Raw genomic sequence first — 16,660 nt, 5'->3', positions numbered from 1 at the left:
AATGTAATAATGGCAAACATCAGAATTAGAACAGCCAAGCATATACATTTGATTGTTTATGTACGCTAAACTTTAAGACTGTCCGTCATCCGAATAGAGGCAATGTGCATGTGGGGGGGGGCAGCAGTGTCCCGCACAGCCGTGAGCTTGGGGGGAGTGGCAGGGCGGAGGCAAGGGAGGGTGGTAGGGGTGAGGGGGAGCGAGAGAGGGGGCATGCGTCATGTGTGCAGATGAGTTCGTATCAGTCAGATGAGTTTGTATCAGTTTCTATCAGTGTGTGCATAATGTCTGGAGTTGCCTTGACAACATCTGACTGTCGGGGAGGTCAGAAGATAAAAGGGGCAGCAGCATGGTTCACCAAGGCTGTAGAAATTCTTCTGGAGGAAAACAGCGGGGTGTTTTGACCTTCAGAGGCTGATAAATCAAATCAATTTTATTTATATAGCGCCAAATCACAACAAACAGTTGCCCCAAGGCGCTTTATATTGTAAGGCAAAGCCATACAATAATTACAGAAAAACCCCAACGGTCAAAACGACCCCCTGTGAGCAAGCACTTGGCAAAAGTGGCAAGGAAAAACTCCCTTTTAACAGGAAGAAACCTCCAGCAGAACCAGGCTCAGGGAGGGGCAGTCTCCTGCTAGGACTGGTTGGGGCTGAGGGAGAGAACCAGGAAAAAGACATTGCTGTGGAGGGGAGCAGAGATCAATCACTAATGATTAAATGCAGAGTGGTGCATACAGAGCAAAAAGAGAAAGAAACACTCAGTGCATCATGGGAACCCCCCAGCAGTCTAAGTCTATAGCAGCATAACTAAGGGATGGTTCAGGGTCACCTGATCCAGCCCTAACTATAAGCTTTAGCAAAAAGGAAAGTTTTAAGCCTAATCTTAAAAGTAGAGAGGGTGTCTGTCTCCCTGATCCAAATTGGGATCTGGTTCCAGAGGAGAGGAGCCTGAAAGCTGAAGGCTCTGCCTCCCATTATACTCTTACAAACCCTAGGAACTACAAGTAAGCCTGCAGTCTGAGAACGAAGCACTCTATTGGGGTGATATGGTACTATGAGGTCCCTAAGATAAGATGGGACCTGATTAGTCAAAACCTTATAAGTAAGAAGAAGAATTTTAAATTCTATTCTAGAATTAACAGGAAGCCAATGAAGAGACGCCAATATGGGTGAGATATGCTCTCTCCTTCTAGTCCCTGTCAGCACTCTAGCTGCAGCATTTTGAATTAACTGAAGGCTTTTCAGGGAACTTTTAGGACAACCTGATAATAATGAATTACAATAGTCCAGCCTAGAGGAAATAAATGCATGAATTAGTTTTTCAGCATCACTCTGAGACAATTTAATTTTAGAGATATTGCGCAAATGCAAAAAAGCAGTCCTACATATTTGTTTAATATGCGCATTGAATGACATATCCTGATCAAAAATTACTCCAAGATTTCTCACAGTATTACTAGAGGTCAGGGTAATGCCATCCAGAGTAAGGATCTGGTTAGACACCATGTTTCTAAGATTTGTGGGGCCAAGTACAATAACTTCAGTTTTATCTGAGTTTAAAAGCAGGAAATTAGAGGTCATCCATGTCTTTATGTCTGTAAGACAATCCTGCAGTTTAGCTAATTGGTGTGTGTCCTCTGGCTTCATGGATAGATAAAGCTGGGTATCATCTGCGTAACAATGAAAATTTAAGCAATGCTGTCTAATAATACTGCCTAAGGGAAGCATGTATAAAGTGAATAAAATTGGTCCTAGCACAGAACCTTGTGGAACTCCATAATTAACCTTAGTCTGTGAAGAAGATTCCCCATTTACATGAACAAATTGTAATCTATTAGATAAATATGATTCAAAGATTGATAAGCCTGCCATGTTTAGAGTTGAGCAGAGAAAGCCCATTTGCAGCTCCTCTAACCAACCAAATCCAATTTATGAGTATTCCCCGGTCTCCCTGGTCACATTTGCTCCAAGATGTTATCCAACTTACGTCTGAGTTCAAGGGTTAACGCAGTGTGAGACTGTATCGCCTTGCTCAACTCATTAATCATGACGGACAGGTGAGGGGTCGTGGTTCTGGTAGCAGCTGTCTTGCCAATTCTCCGGTAGGTCAGGGCAGCACATAAACCAGTAAGCACCAGCCCTCCCACTATAAAACCAAATATAAATAAATCTTTGACATCCTCCACAGAGAGTGCTACCAAGCATGCAACGTTCCACTTCTCCCAGGCATCGAGAACATAGCCCGCAGGGTAGGTTCCATCTGTGCATGCAGGGTGCCCCAGCCCTGATTTCCTTGATGAAAAAATGGTGTCAATAGCGCTCAGAGACCAGCTGATCAATTCCATGGTTAATCCAATAAAGTTTGAAGAATTCACAGTCTGGTGAAGTCGGGACTTTTAAGGTTGGAGCAGAGATAGAGGAGACAGGAGATGCGACCGCCCTCACCGGAGTCCCAAGCTCTTAAGTTTATTTAAGTTGGAGCTACATATATTTATTAGATGGAAATTTTGCTCATAATTGAATTGAATTCATCCAGTGCATCAGTTTTTTGAGGGTACTGGCCATTTAAAGGAACTGCAATATAGGTATTTCTTGGCTTTATTTTTCAGCACCAAAGGCTGAAACATGTGCGTTACAATCTCAGAAGTGTGGAGGAGACTATCACGGAAGATGGAAGTGAAAATTTGACTGCACATATTTGTTATTGTGGGCACTGGCAGCATGGATGCTTTCAGAAATAATTCAGTGCTTCACAATCTAACTTTTTCTTATATCAACAGGATTCAATTCAATCTAATTGCAGTTTTATCAAAAATAAAACAAAAAACCTTCCATTGTTTCTGGATCGACTGTGTCAGGTGAAATTTAAAATGTAGATTTTATTGGTTTATTTTATTTTATTTTTTTTAGCTTCACTTAACAGCTCTTCATTTCAGTTTACTAAGTTGTCTAAGTCAGTGCCTGCCTCATTAAGGTGTCATTTTATGTATTTATGCCTCATCAAAATGCATGTAGTTTCTGCTCCGTTTGAATAAATGGTAAGGGGATGTCTGTTTATACCTGGGTCAGAAAGTCTCACTGTGCAACCTGATGTGCAATCAGTGGCATTGTGTTACTTTGAGAAACACAGGCTACAATTAGTACAAAGTTTCAAATGTTTTCTTAATCTCTGACTTTATTTTCAACAGCAGAACTATTAAAGAATAATACACACTGTGCTGCACTGTGTTGTACAATTAAATACATTATGGAACCCATCATATGAAAACAGGACTGTTTTTCACGCCTGCATCTGCCCACACTGTAAGACGTTATTGGCGTAGGCAACCGACACTTCAAGTAATCTCAACAATTTAGTCTCAGTCATGTAAAAAACAAAAACTAAATCAAATAACCTGTTTTTGCTGAAGGTTGGTTTGCAGTGGTTCAAGATATTTGCCGCTTCACATCTGTGTGATACAGTGGGTGGGCTACAGCAGGCTGGAATGGCTGACAACATCGAGCTGAATCCACAGTCCGACACAAGAAACATGATTTTCTTCATTTAACAATACCCTGATTGCAAGAATGCCAAAATGAAATTAACATCTTTGTTACTTATTTGCATTACAGGGAGGCACATAATCATGATGACATTTCAAGGTCACTTTTGACCTCTTTGTTCATCGGAAGTTGTGTAAGGAAGGGCATTCAGTGCAAATCCTGTGCCAAATCAACATGGGGATCCATGTCAGATCTGCTGTGAGAACCCTGTATAAAAAGGAGAAAAGCCAGAAGAAATGAGGGGTTGTTCTATTATTACCTCCGCCAAGGAGGTTATGTTTTCGGTCGCGTCCGTTTGTTTGTTGGTTGGTTGGTTGGTTGGTTTGTTTGCAGGATTACTCAAAAAATCCTCAACGGATTTCAATTAAATTTTTACCAGGGGTGTATCTTGGCCCAACTTAGAAGTCATTAAATTTTGGTAATGTATCCGGAATGCGATCCGGATGCAGTAATTTTTTTAAGGATTCTTTATCATTGCAGGATAGGGCCAATTTCAACATTTTTGCATCTAACTTCATGAAGACGGGTCACAAAGGCTGAACAAAAATTAAGTTACAACACAACAATAATTTAGGCTAACCCCTAACCCTCAATAGTGCCCCCTTGAAACTTTCAAAAACACTCCCCATAGGGGTTTTTTGGAGTAGGGAGATGAAAATTGGTACACATGTGTGACTTGCATAGACGTACAAAAAAGTCTCTAGCAACATTGTTCTACTCCAAACAGGAAGTCAGCCATTTTGAATTTTCTTGTCATTTTGCCATGATTTCCACACGTTGTGCTTGAACAAACTCCTCCTAGGGATTTTGTCCAATGCACTTCAAATTTGTTTCACAGCATCCAGAGATGATACTGACCAAAATTTATCGAAAGCTTTTCTCTATGTTGAAGGGTGTGGTCGCTATGGCGCTGCCATTTTGACCCTTCGCCATGGAACATCAAATCATGATAACTCCTTCAAGCTTTGCCTGATTGACTTGAAACTTCACTGTGTGATTTGTTTAAAATTTTAACTGTGTGATGAGTGGTTGCCCCTGTATGCACATGCCCACATTTGGTCATTAGGGCACCCACTGGCCTGGGTAGGTGGTCACGTGGAACGAGGGCCCGTATATGACTGCTTGTTTAGCATTTGTTTCTCCTCATTGAATAAACTTATTAAAAAAAACTTGTGTAGTTCATGCAGTTTCTCTTTATAAATACATTTGTTGAAGATCTAAGGGTTTAAACCTCTGGGGCCAACGCCGTTGTATATGACGGCTGAGACCATGCGTTACTAAATTATAAATAACTTTTTAATGATATGAGATAGAAACTTACTTTTTTTGCTGAAAAGTTAGCTCTGCAGACTTTCGAGCCACCATCCACCATCTCTGTACTCCTCATAGAAGCTGTGTGACGTGAGTAACGTGGATGTCCAATCGGAATTGGTTCACCGTCACATGGTTTTCCAAAATCCAATCGTAGGGCAGATTCACCTCACGTGACACACCAAAGATTGTTTTTACGAGTGATGTGTTACTAGTTTATTATAGTTTGCTGTGTGCTTTGAATAAATGTGTGCAGAAAATTAATTTCTGCTTTACTTTTCCTTTCTTATTTCTGATTGTAAACCTTTATTACACTTATAAAACACAACTATAGCATATATATTTTGAAAGCATAGGTTGTCCTGAAAAAAAAGAGACATAAAACTTGATTGTGGGATGCAGGGAGAGCTGTTAAAAAGGCGAGTGAACTGTCCAAAAAATGCCCTCGGACCCCAGAGGGTTAACCACTGAATCTGAAGCATGATGGTAGATGTGTGAAACAACGTGGAATAAAGCCCAGGTTACACATAGATGGTTTTGTCCGCGGGTAGTAAGTAGACCGAAGTTCGCGGTAGTTCCAGCTGTTTTTGCAGTGGAAAGGGGCGGAGCATTTCGCCTGCGTTTTGAGCGCCGTACTAGCCGCAAATACGCGGATAAAACGCCGCTAAATTCGCTGAATAAAGCGGAGTTTTGACGCTGTAGCAGCCGGCAACGGGGGTTAATACTCAGTTCTATCCTTTACAATCGCAGGTTAAGACGCGCGTGAGAATGATGATTTTTTCGATGATTCCCGGTAAAGCTGGAACCAAACCACGCCCCCGTGCGCCGGCCTTAACTACGGCGTGTGATCCCTAAAACGGCCCGGAGGGGGCAAATCTCTGCCGGGACGCTTCCGGGAGAGTTTAGCGTCTATGTGTCAACAGGGCTTAAGTCTCTTTGCCAAAGGATATTCCATGTGACGTCAGTGACCCTATGGCCTTGGCGGAGATTTGCGCTCTCCGAGTGCTTCTAGTTATTATTATTGCTGCTCTTGGCAACCAATTACACCCTTGCCTAACTGAGAGAGAGTCCCTTATCTCTGCAGTGATATTCATGTCTCTGTGTCCTCAAGCAACTGAGATTGAGGGAGGCTTGGGAAGAACATATGGAGTCATGAAGTTGCTGAAAAGAGGTGATATGTGATGCCAATATCTTTTCAGGAAAAAGAAGGTGCAAGTTTTTAGTGCCCTGGTTCATCCTGTCTTAGGGTAGTATCTCACTGACTCACGACTGGTGGAGAGGAGGCGGAGATGCAAAATGGGACAAAAAACAGGCGAAAAGGCGAGAACTTTCTCATGTGGAATATCACTGAATTGGTCCTCCTGACACGTGCGCACATGACGGCCAACTATGTGCTGAATGCTGTCCGTAGTGGCGGCGAAAATTACGGCCACAAACCTCCAGCAGTCCCCACACACGCTGCACAGCACCACTGGCGTGGCTGAAATGATGAATGTTTATGCACACAGTGCTCAGGATGGATGTGGACTTTTCCAGTGTGAAAGAGGCTGTGAAACGTCCCCCTTTAGACAGAAAAAGTAATGTCAATAATAAAAGCTAAAGTGAAATATATAATAATTAAAAACACAAGAGACTTGCAGAATGATTACAGGAGGTGCTCCACATCAATAAATGGGCTGCATTTATATGCATACTGTGATGCACTATGTGTGCTGCTCCATGCAGTCCATGTACACATGGGCTCTGTGAAGTGCCACAATAAAAAATATTTAATTAAAAAAAATGCATAGTGCTGGCGTAATTCAAATGCAATGCACAGGTCATGTCCAGCACACTGTGCAAGTGTGAACATTGAGTGTGCACTGACAAGGAACATTAATCTTAAATCCACTTCTTTCCTCAGAATAATAAATAAATAAATAAAAACTCACAATAAATTTGGTTTGTGTCAGTCGTCCGACTGTCAGACTAAACTATACTAAGGACATCCTGGAGAAAGATTATGCATACTGGAAGTTTGTCCTTTGGTCAGATCAGACTAAACTAGAGATCTTTGGCCTTAGAGATATTGCTTATGTTTGGATAAAGAAGTGAGAGATGTATAACCTAAAGAACACCATCCTCATAATGAAACACAGCGGTGGGAGTGTTATGCTATGGCTACGCTTTAGTGCATCTGGAATTGGCAATCTGCTCAAGGTGGAAGGAATCATGAAGAAAGAAGAATTTTTTTTTTTAACGAAAAACCTCAAGTCTCCAGCAAAACTGGGTATGGGTCTTCGTTTTGTCTTCCAACACAATAATGACTCAAAACATATGGCGCTCCTGGTGAAGAACTCCAGAAGACCAAAGCTGAACATTAATGACTGGCCTGCAGAATGCCCTGACTTGAATTCCATGGATTCAAGTCTTTGGGGTGAACTGAAGACCAAGGATGATGCCAAAAGAGAATCAAATCTGGAGAAGCTTGAGAGATTTGCCAAAGAAGAATGGGCTGGGATTCCTCAGGAGACATGTCTACTTGGACTTGGACTGCTGTAATGTTCTATTTTCTGATTTATCGCAGTCCAACATTAGGGGTCTCTAACTGGTACAAAATGCTGCTGCCAGACTCTTGACAGGAAGCAGAAACATTTGATCACATTACACCCATTTTGGCGTCTCTTCTCTGGCTTCCGGTCTCTGGGGGGGTTGGATTTTAAGGTTGTGCTATTAACCTATAAAATTATTGACGGACTAGCACCTCCCTACTGAGATGACCTAATTAAATCCTACGTACTGGCCTGGGCTTTGCGATCTGAGGGTGCAGGACTACTTTGTGCCCCGAGGGTGAATAGAAAGTCTGCAGACCATAGAGCCTTCTCTTATCATGCACCTGTTTTGTGGAATGATATCTCTATGGAGATAAAACAGTCAGATTCTGTGAAGACATTCAAGTCCAGACTTAAGATGCATTTATTCTCCCTTTCATATGGCTAGCATACTGGCATAGTATGGAACTATGCTTCCTAACCTTTTAAATTCATTTTATTACCTCCACCAAGGAGGTTATGTTTATGTTGCATTTGTTTGTTTGTTTGTCTGTCTGTCAGCAGGATAACTCAAAAAGATTTTGATGAAATTTTGTGGAGTGGTTGAAAATGACAAGAGGAACACGTGATTAAATTTTAGTGGTGATCCGGATCACGATCCAGACCCCGATGCTAATGCGTTAGCATGTCTATGGCATTTTCAATGTTAAAAGTTAGCATTAAGCAGTTGCAGCTGTCATCACGTTCGGGTGCATTTGTTTTCAAATTGTAATATTTCTTAAATTTATTTTTGTTTATATATTAATAATCTAATAATTAGTATATACGATTTTAGAGAAAGAGACAAAAAGATATAGATTACTGTGCCAAGGAGGGAATCTCTTTAGGGTCAGTGACCCTATGGCCTTGTTTAGAAAAGTGTTTCATAAATGTTAAAAAATTCATATATTTGCAGTTTAGTTGAATAATAAATTGAATTTAATGTCTCTTATTTGTTTTTGTCTATAAGTACATGCAATATCAATATCAGTGCTCAGATGACAGTAGCTTCTGGGAAAGGTGCAAGTTGCAATAAACTGTGATGCCAAGCGCTAAGGATACATGCTATCCAGTCACAGCAGATGAAACTTTTTTTTACTACTGAGCAAACATCATTGTTAGACTTTTTTAGGTTCAATGATTCCACGGCGTGTAGATGTTATGGCGTCAGTGACCCCATGGCCTTGGCGGAGGTTTGCACTCTCTGAGTGCTTCTAGCTAGTAATGGAACAGGTCTTAGTCTCAGCCTTATCTAAAATCTAAATTTTGGGTCTGTTATTGAAGCTTAGGGCCAATGGCTGGTGATCACCTTAGTATTTTCTCTGCTTTCCTGTAGATTTACTGATGATTAATTATTTCTTAGGTGTGTTTTTTTTCCGACCGACTAATTCTGCTCTTTTTCTCTCTGTCAGAGGTGCAGAGGGAAAAGTACAGCAGTGGCATCAGTGGACAACGGGATGCTGGATCAACTGCGAGATGCCATGCCTGAAGCTGATGCAGCAGATCTTCAAATTTCATGTTTTTTTGTTTTCACCTTTGTAAAAACCTTGTAACTGTTAGAATGGCCTAAGCAGTGGGTCCCCCTTCTGAGTTTGGTCTGCTTGAGGTTTCTTCCTCAGTATCATCATAGGGAGTTTTTCCTTATGACCCAGTCACATGACATACAACGATTCCTAAACGAAGGGAAAAAAGTAAAAAAGTCATAAATTGTCAAGAAAAGGTGGACGAATGAGCTTTTGACTTTTCTCATCACTGAATAGCCTGCGAATCAAGAATGCAAAATCAATCAATCAATCAATCAATTTTTTTATATAGCGCCAAATCACAACAAACAGTTGCCCCAAGGCGCTTTATATTGTAAGGCAAGGCCATACAATAATTATGTAAAATCCCAACGGTCAAAACGACCCCCTGTGAGCAAGCACTTGGCTACAGTGGGAAGGAAAAACTCCCTTTTAACAGGAAGAAACCTCCAGCAGAACCAGGCTCAGGGAGGGGCAGTCTTCTGCTGGGACTGGTTGGGGCTGAGGGAGAGAACCAGGAAAAAGACATGCTGTGGAGGGGAGCAGAGATCGATCACTAATGATTAAATGCAGAGTGGTGCATACAGAGCAAAAAGAGAAAGAAACAGTGCATCATGGAAACCCCCCAGCAGTCTACGTCTATAGCAGCATAACTAAGGGATGGTTCAGGGTCACCTGATCCAGCCCTAACTATAAGCTTTAGCAAAAAGGAAAGTTTTAAGCCTAATCTTAAAAGTAGAGAGGGTGTCTGTCTCCCTGATCTGAATTGGGAGCTGGTTCCACAGGAGAGGAGCCTGAAAGCTGAAGGCTCTGCCTCCCATTCTACTCTTACAAACCCTAGGAACTACAAGTAAGCCTGCAGTCTGAGAGCGAAGCGCTCTATTGGGGTGATATGGTACTACGAGGTCCCTAAGATAAGATGGGACCTGATTATTCAAAACCTTATAAGTAAGAAGAAGAATTTTAAATTTTATTCTAGAATTAACAGGAAGCTAATGAAGAGAGGCCAATATGGGTGAGATATGCTCTCTCCTTCTAGTCCCCGTCAGTACTCTAGCTGCAGGAACGAAAGAAACAAAACCGAAGCTAACACTGATCTTGATGAAACGAAATGCACCTGGAGCCACTGCTGGAGCAGTGTGTGTGTGCATCCTGCTCTGCATTCCAGGACTCAGCTCTGTAGCGCCTGAGTCCTGGAGAAGCTGCAAAGAGAAGCGTGTGATCTGACCCACTGTGGAGATCTGTGCGCACACCGGTGGATCCACCTGCTATGGTTGCTGTCCAGAACAAAAGAAGGATCATCTCCATCATCAGAAACCTCACTGTCTGGTTCAGACTGATGACACACTCCATGCTCCGTCTTGCTCCAATAAAAAAAAAAAAATAAAAAAACTGAAGTGCTTGCTCAACATCCATAAGCCGCCTCATTTTTACAAAACAAAAACACTACCACACTAACCACACACGCTAAATACTCCACCAAAAAAATACACACTGTAAACATGCCAAATATTTTTCAAATCTCTCAAGAAGAGGGTATGGTTACTGGACTGTCCAGATTTGTCCCCAGTATGTGGACAGTGGCTTTTGTGTGTGTGTGTGTTTTTTTTATAAGCAACAACAATGACCCATACTGCTGCAGACCTTCAGAAATGCTTAAGATATGTTTGCAGGAAGAATGGGACAAAATAACACCTGAAACATTTCATCACTTCATATCCAAAAATGCCAAAATGTCTTTTAAGTGCTGTGAGAAGGAATGGCAACATTACAAAGTGGTAAATGCTTTAGTGTCCCAACATTTTTTTGGAATGTGTTGTACACATGAAATGAAGAAATGGATGCATATCAACAAACAAAATGAAACCCCATGCTGCTCCATGTATCACTGAACAACTGTCTTTGAGTTGTCGTGTACGGCTTTAGCACACCTAGAAAGACTTGAAATGAGGTTTGCGACAAAAGCAAAGCATGTGAAGTGATCCTTTGTCTTACATTATTAGAAAATGAAAAACTAAAACAAGCTGAAAAGAAACAAATCATTGAAATGTCACAACAAAAGAACAAAACTATTTATAAAGAGTTCTCATAAAAAAACCTTTCTGTGGTGATGATATTTGGATGACTTTTGGGTGTAGGATTGGGTGGGGGGGTGATTGTGCACCAACGAGGCCATATTGAATGCAAATGCAAATGCTAATGTCAAAGTCTGTGCGTTGTATTTTGTTTGCCGATGACACGACTGTGTTCGGTAGTGGGGACAATTTGGGACAACTTTTGGAAATGATGGCGAGGGAATTACTAAATTTTAAATATTGGTTTGATTCTAATAAATTGTCACTTCATTTTGGTAAGACAAAGTGTATTACATTCTGAAATAAGCCTAGGAATTTAAATAGAAACTTATCATTGAACAATGCTGAAATTGAAATTGTATCTGAAACTACATTTCTTGGCATTTTTATTGATGATAAATTAAGTTGGAAAACTCACATAAATTAAGTCAAATCTAAAATTTCAAAAGTTATTTCAATTTTGTATAAAGCACAATATTTTCTCCCCCAACATTCGTTGGTCATGCTGCATCATTCATTACTTGTCCAATATATGACCTATTGTATTGAGGTTTGGGGAAACATATAAAACAAAAACAAATTCAGTTTTTCTGTTACAAAAGAAAGCTATAAGAGTTATAAATAAAAAAATTAATATTACGCACCAACAAACCAGTTGTTTGCTTGCCTGTATATTTTGAAAATTCAAGATTTGGTGGATTATTTTACGATACAGATCATTAATTCATACTTTTGCCCACATTTATTTTATATGTATTTGTTAATACCGTTAATACCGTTATTTAAGTTCTTAGGTTTCCATTTCATAGCATAATGATATTACTTTTTATTTTCTTATAGTATGCTAACAGAGTTACTTTAGATAGATACCAGTACACTCACACACTTACAGCTTCTGCTTCTACAGCTTAGCCTACTAACTACATTTGATTTCACTACTAGTCTACATACTAATTACCTTTACTACAATCTTCTCCTGTGATGTCTTATCCTTCTTATGTCTTATTACTTATTATATTATATATACCTTTTTCTTGAGCTGCTTGGGTGGGTAGGGAGAGTTCCCATGGGATAAAAAGCTTTTTAACCTACCATCCCTGGTTCTCAAGACCAGGCACCAAAGTGGCTCTACTCTACTCTTTTCTACTCTCCTATTTTACTCTTCCTTTTTAGATATACCTTTGTATACTGGCATAGTTCCACCTTAGAATTGGAATATAATATATAAGATATACCTTACTGAATTGTCATGTACAAAGTTAAAAAATAAACTTTTGCCTCTATACGTTCAGGAGTTGTTTAATCCTTTGGGGCCGGCGCCGTCGTATACGACGGCTAAGACCAAGTTTTACTTAATTATAAATAACTTTTTAATGATATGAGATAGAAACTTACTTTTTTTTGCTGAAAAGTTAACTCTGCGGACTTTCAAGCCAGCCATAGGCCATCTTTGTACTCCTCATAGCAGCTGTGTGATGACGTGCGCAATGTGAGTGTCCAATTGGAATTGGTTCACTGTTACATGATTTTCCAAAATACAACAGTAGGGCAGATTTACCTCACGTGAAAAGCCAAAGATCGTTTTCAGGAGTGATATGTTACTAGTTGGCCCGTTTGAATAGCCACCTGGGTGCTCCAATGAATACATCCAGTGCGCCTTGCGCCATTACACACAGCGATCAATGAAAGCAGGAGCAGATGGAGAGCCTCTGATGACAATCTCATGTGCTCAAACAAAGAGTGTGTAACTATCAGGATTGCTCCACTAGTTTGCATGTGAATGTTACTGGATAACTCTGTTGCTTTCTCGGCGTAAAGCACTTGTTTACCATATCAATCGAGCAAGTGGGAGGGCCGCTCCTCAGACTGTAAGGAGCCAAAGTGGGCTAAACTTTGATGAAAGCTGCTTTAGGAGCAGCACAGAACAGTCCAAAACACAAAAGAAGTAAAAGTTTGTGTTGTAACCTTTGTTTAATAGCAGACAGAAATTGCTTTGAGATGAAGACAACAACAACAACAAAACAAAAAACAAAAAAAAAACATAGACCATTTTGTATATATTGTTCAAAATGTGCATTTGTGTTTATTGTTTGAACCTTTTTGTTGTACAGGCTTTCACACAAGACCTCAAATTACCTTTATCAGGTGTCAAAACAGTTGTTTATTATAGTTTGCTGTGTGTTTTGAATAAATGTGTGTGGAAAATTATTTCCGCTTTACTTTTTTCTTTCTTACTTTTGATTGTAAACCTTTATTAAACTTATAAAACACAACAAACGCATATATATTGTGAAAACACAGGTTGTCCTGAACAAAAGTGGCATCAAACTTGATTGTGGGATGCAGGGAGAGCTGTTAACAGCAATAATAAAACATTTATGCCAGGCGAGTGAACTGTCCAAAAAATGCCCTCTGATCCCAGAGGGTTAAAATGAGGGAGCCCAGTTACCATTTGCGAGGAACACTGATATTCGAGAGAAGAAAGATTTGAACTGCTGTGTAGTGCATGGCCTCCATTCACCCTAATTAAATAAATACATTAATGCTGTCTCAACAAAAACCTGAGGTTTTGAACCGAGGACAGAGACTGTTGTTTTCACTCCGAGTTCTGAAATTCCTGAGTCCATCTGGAGAGTTGGAGATAAGCTCTTAGAGACATCCCTTGTGGGTCTAAACAATGTGGCCCAGAGCAAAACAGATCTGTAAGTCAGAGTTCTTCAAAGGAGCCCTTGCTTGTTTATCGGTTAAATTTCGGTCACTATGAATTACATGACACTATAATTGCTTCACATCAGAATCTGAACTTCCCCAGGCCTGAAGAACCCACCTTTATGGCCTCATGTCAAGGCCATAACCTCTCCAGACAGTGCAAGAGGATCTCCCCCGTGATAAGACATGGCCATAAACTTTGGGCCTGGACAACCAGCTATTATAATCTTTAGGTCTAAGTGAAAGGAAAGACATTTGCTTAAAATAAAAAAGTATTCAGTATCCTTTTATTCATATATAAAAACTTCTAACATTGTTTGCATTGCTTAATCAAACAAAATGCTTTGCATGTATTACATTTAATTGACATGTGTTCCTTGTAACTGATGTGTGTTAAATGTGATGTTTCTGACTCATTCATGTTTTGATATTGGAATATTCTGTTAACCAAGTGGTGTGTGTAGGATGTGTTTAAGCCTTTAATAATGCTATAGTCATCCCAAAATGTCTTAGAACAAATAGTATGCCAAAATAGTTAATGTGTTTAAATAGTTGAATCATTTTTTGTCTGCCCTTCTGAGCACATGAAGATTTCTGTAAAGTTACACACCCTAAATGGGCGGAGTTTAATGATGTAAGTCCCCTTTAAAAGTTAGAACAGAGTTTCTGCTCGCTCCTCTCGCTCCTGCAAGCCTCTGCTGCAACTCTTCTCTCTTTATTTCTTTAAAAGCTTAACTTTAATTTTGGGTCAATAAGGCCCCATGTTAACCTTAGCTGAGCTACCACATGGCATTCATTCATTCATTCGTTGCTATCTTTGGATAACTTTAACAAGTTTTAAGGTTCGTCAAGTCTTTTGAATATTTAAGAGAACTTCCAATCTGAACTTTTCAAAATAATAGCGAATGTACAGAAAAGCGACTTTCCTTTTTTTGTAATTGTATGCTGCTCTTAAAGTTTTTACCTTTTTTCCTAAATTTACGAAGACTTTTAATTTTGCTCCAACAAATGTTTTAAAAGCTACCAGAAACCATTTTCAACAAACGCCTTCCACCTCTGGGGTCCAGCAAGCTGACGACCTGACTGCAAGCAGCCATCCTGTCTGAAAAGCCAGCCGACACATGCCTTTGGGATCACCTGGGGAGACCACTGAGTTAACTGCTGACCCAAGTGAGCACACTGCAAAGAGCCTACATCAACGACAGACAGACGGGTCGTCAGAACCACCTCTTCAAGGGATCAGCTAAGTGACCCAGTTAAAAGGTTCCAGAAAAAGGGCTTTGTTGCCAATGGATGCAAAGTGGCTTCTTTTTAAACATATTCATATGTTTGTGTAATAATTTTATTAATAATAATTGGCTTCAAATGTCATCACTAAATTCTAATCAGATTTATTTACTTAAAGTCTTTAAGCTTTATCTCTCTTTCTTTCAACATCTCATGAGTAAGCAAATTGTGTCCATAAATTAACTTATTTAATCACTGTCCACAAAAATGCCAGTAAACTGTTCATACTTGTGTAATTGTAAATAAAATGTAAATATTTCTGCTGTGGTCCATTTTGTGTTCAGAAGGAAACCTTTGGTCAATCGTATTGTAGAATTCAGACTTTCAGACCCGAGACTGATTAATTAAATTGAGACTGATTGATTAATTTGAGACTGATAAAATAATGTTTAAATTAAAGTACCTATGCTTTAAACAGGTGGTGCCCCTGAGGATTAGATTTATTCAAATTAAATAATAATTATTAAACCCTAAAATTGTTAATTATTTTGGTGACCCATTAAATGAGGTCTAGGCCAATCTAATTTAATTTGGGAGTTTAACAATACTTTCACTACATATTTAACGGTGCGCCCGTGTGAAGGACCTGTAAATTCACTACAATATTTATTGGTCCCCTGGTGTGAGGATTTAGTAAATTCGTTATAGGTATTCATTACATTGGTCCCCCGTTGCGAGGCATGTAATTTTGTTACAACTGTTAAAAGTCATTGTATTTCTGTAAAAGGTGTTAGAATCTGGAATAATTGTTCTTGCAGTATTAAATCATCTGGTACATTGGTAGGTCTCAAATGCTGCAAACACGATCAGATGGCAGTGCGTCCTCATCTTGCCGGTCACTCGAATGGGTTTCCGGCACGAGCGGCACGTGAATATAGAGTGCATGTGCCATGCCCAAATGAATGTGGCGACAGCTGTACAAGGTGTTTGAGTGCGGCTCCGATTTCCCACGAGTGCCATTTGACTCCTCCTTTGTGCACCGTTCAGCCTCAATCGTGTTATGTGTGAAGGGATCCTAAGAGTTGATAAATGGTGTCATCATCTAATTTACATGTTATTTGCACAGTATGATGTCGTAACAGATGCTGTAGAAAAAGAAACGTTGTGGGAGAGATCATTGAATACATTATCAACCTTTTAATATTGTTTGGTAAATTCCATATTCATAAATGCAGAGTACTGAAAAGGAATTTACACGGACGTCTGACAGAATTTGAACAATATATAAGCAGTATTAAGCTTATAGACTCTCCCAAATATCATAAAACTGTCACACTCTATAAGGAACTTTTAAAAGATAATTGATGTTAAAGAATGCCTTTACTTTTGTTATTGTACAATTTATTTTTTCTCTGAAAGTTATTGTGCCCTTTGTTAATTTACTGTTAATATATTTGTTGAAATAAAATTTTGAAAAAAAAAAAAACATGGGAAAAAAACATGCTTATTTATTTTGCCATTAAAATTGGCCATCACTTCTCAAAATAAAATAACTGCTCAAGGGCAGGGCTTCTCAAAGTCTGGAGACTAATTAGTCACAGTGCAGCAAACGAGGTAAAGGCTGAGTGAGTCTGAGTCAGATTTAACCATTCAGTGTGGGAACAGCCACAGAGGTATCGTGCATGCACGTTTCAACA

General features: G+C 39.7%; 1 protein-coding gene across 1 annotated transcript in view; it reads right to left on the bottom strand.

The window, feature by feature from the left end:
• Positions 1-16,660, bottom strand: part of dmd (dystrophin) — a 1,392,820-nt gene that overhangs the window by 727,804 nt on the left and 648,356 nt on the right. The window lies entirely within an intron of this gene.

This window comes from Thalassophryne amazonica, chromosome 1 (assembly GCF_902500255.1).
Source record: "Thalassophryne amazonica chromosome 1, fThaAma1.1, whole genome shotgun sequence".
NCBI lineage: Eukaryota > Metazoa > Chordata > Actinopteri > Batrachoidiformes > Batrachoididae > Thalassophryne > Thalassophryne amazonica.
The sequence above is the reverse complement of the archived record's forward strand: the minus strand, read 5'-3'. Positions and strand labels throughout refer to the sequence as shown.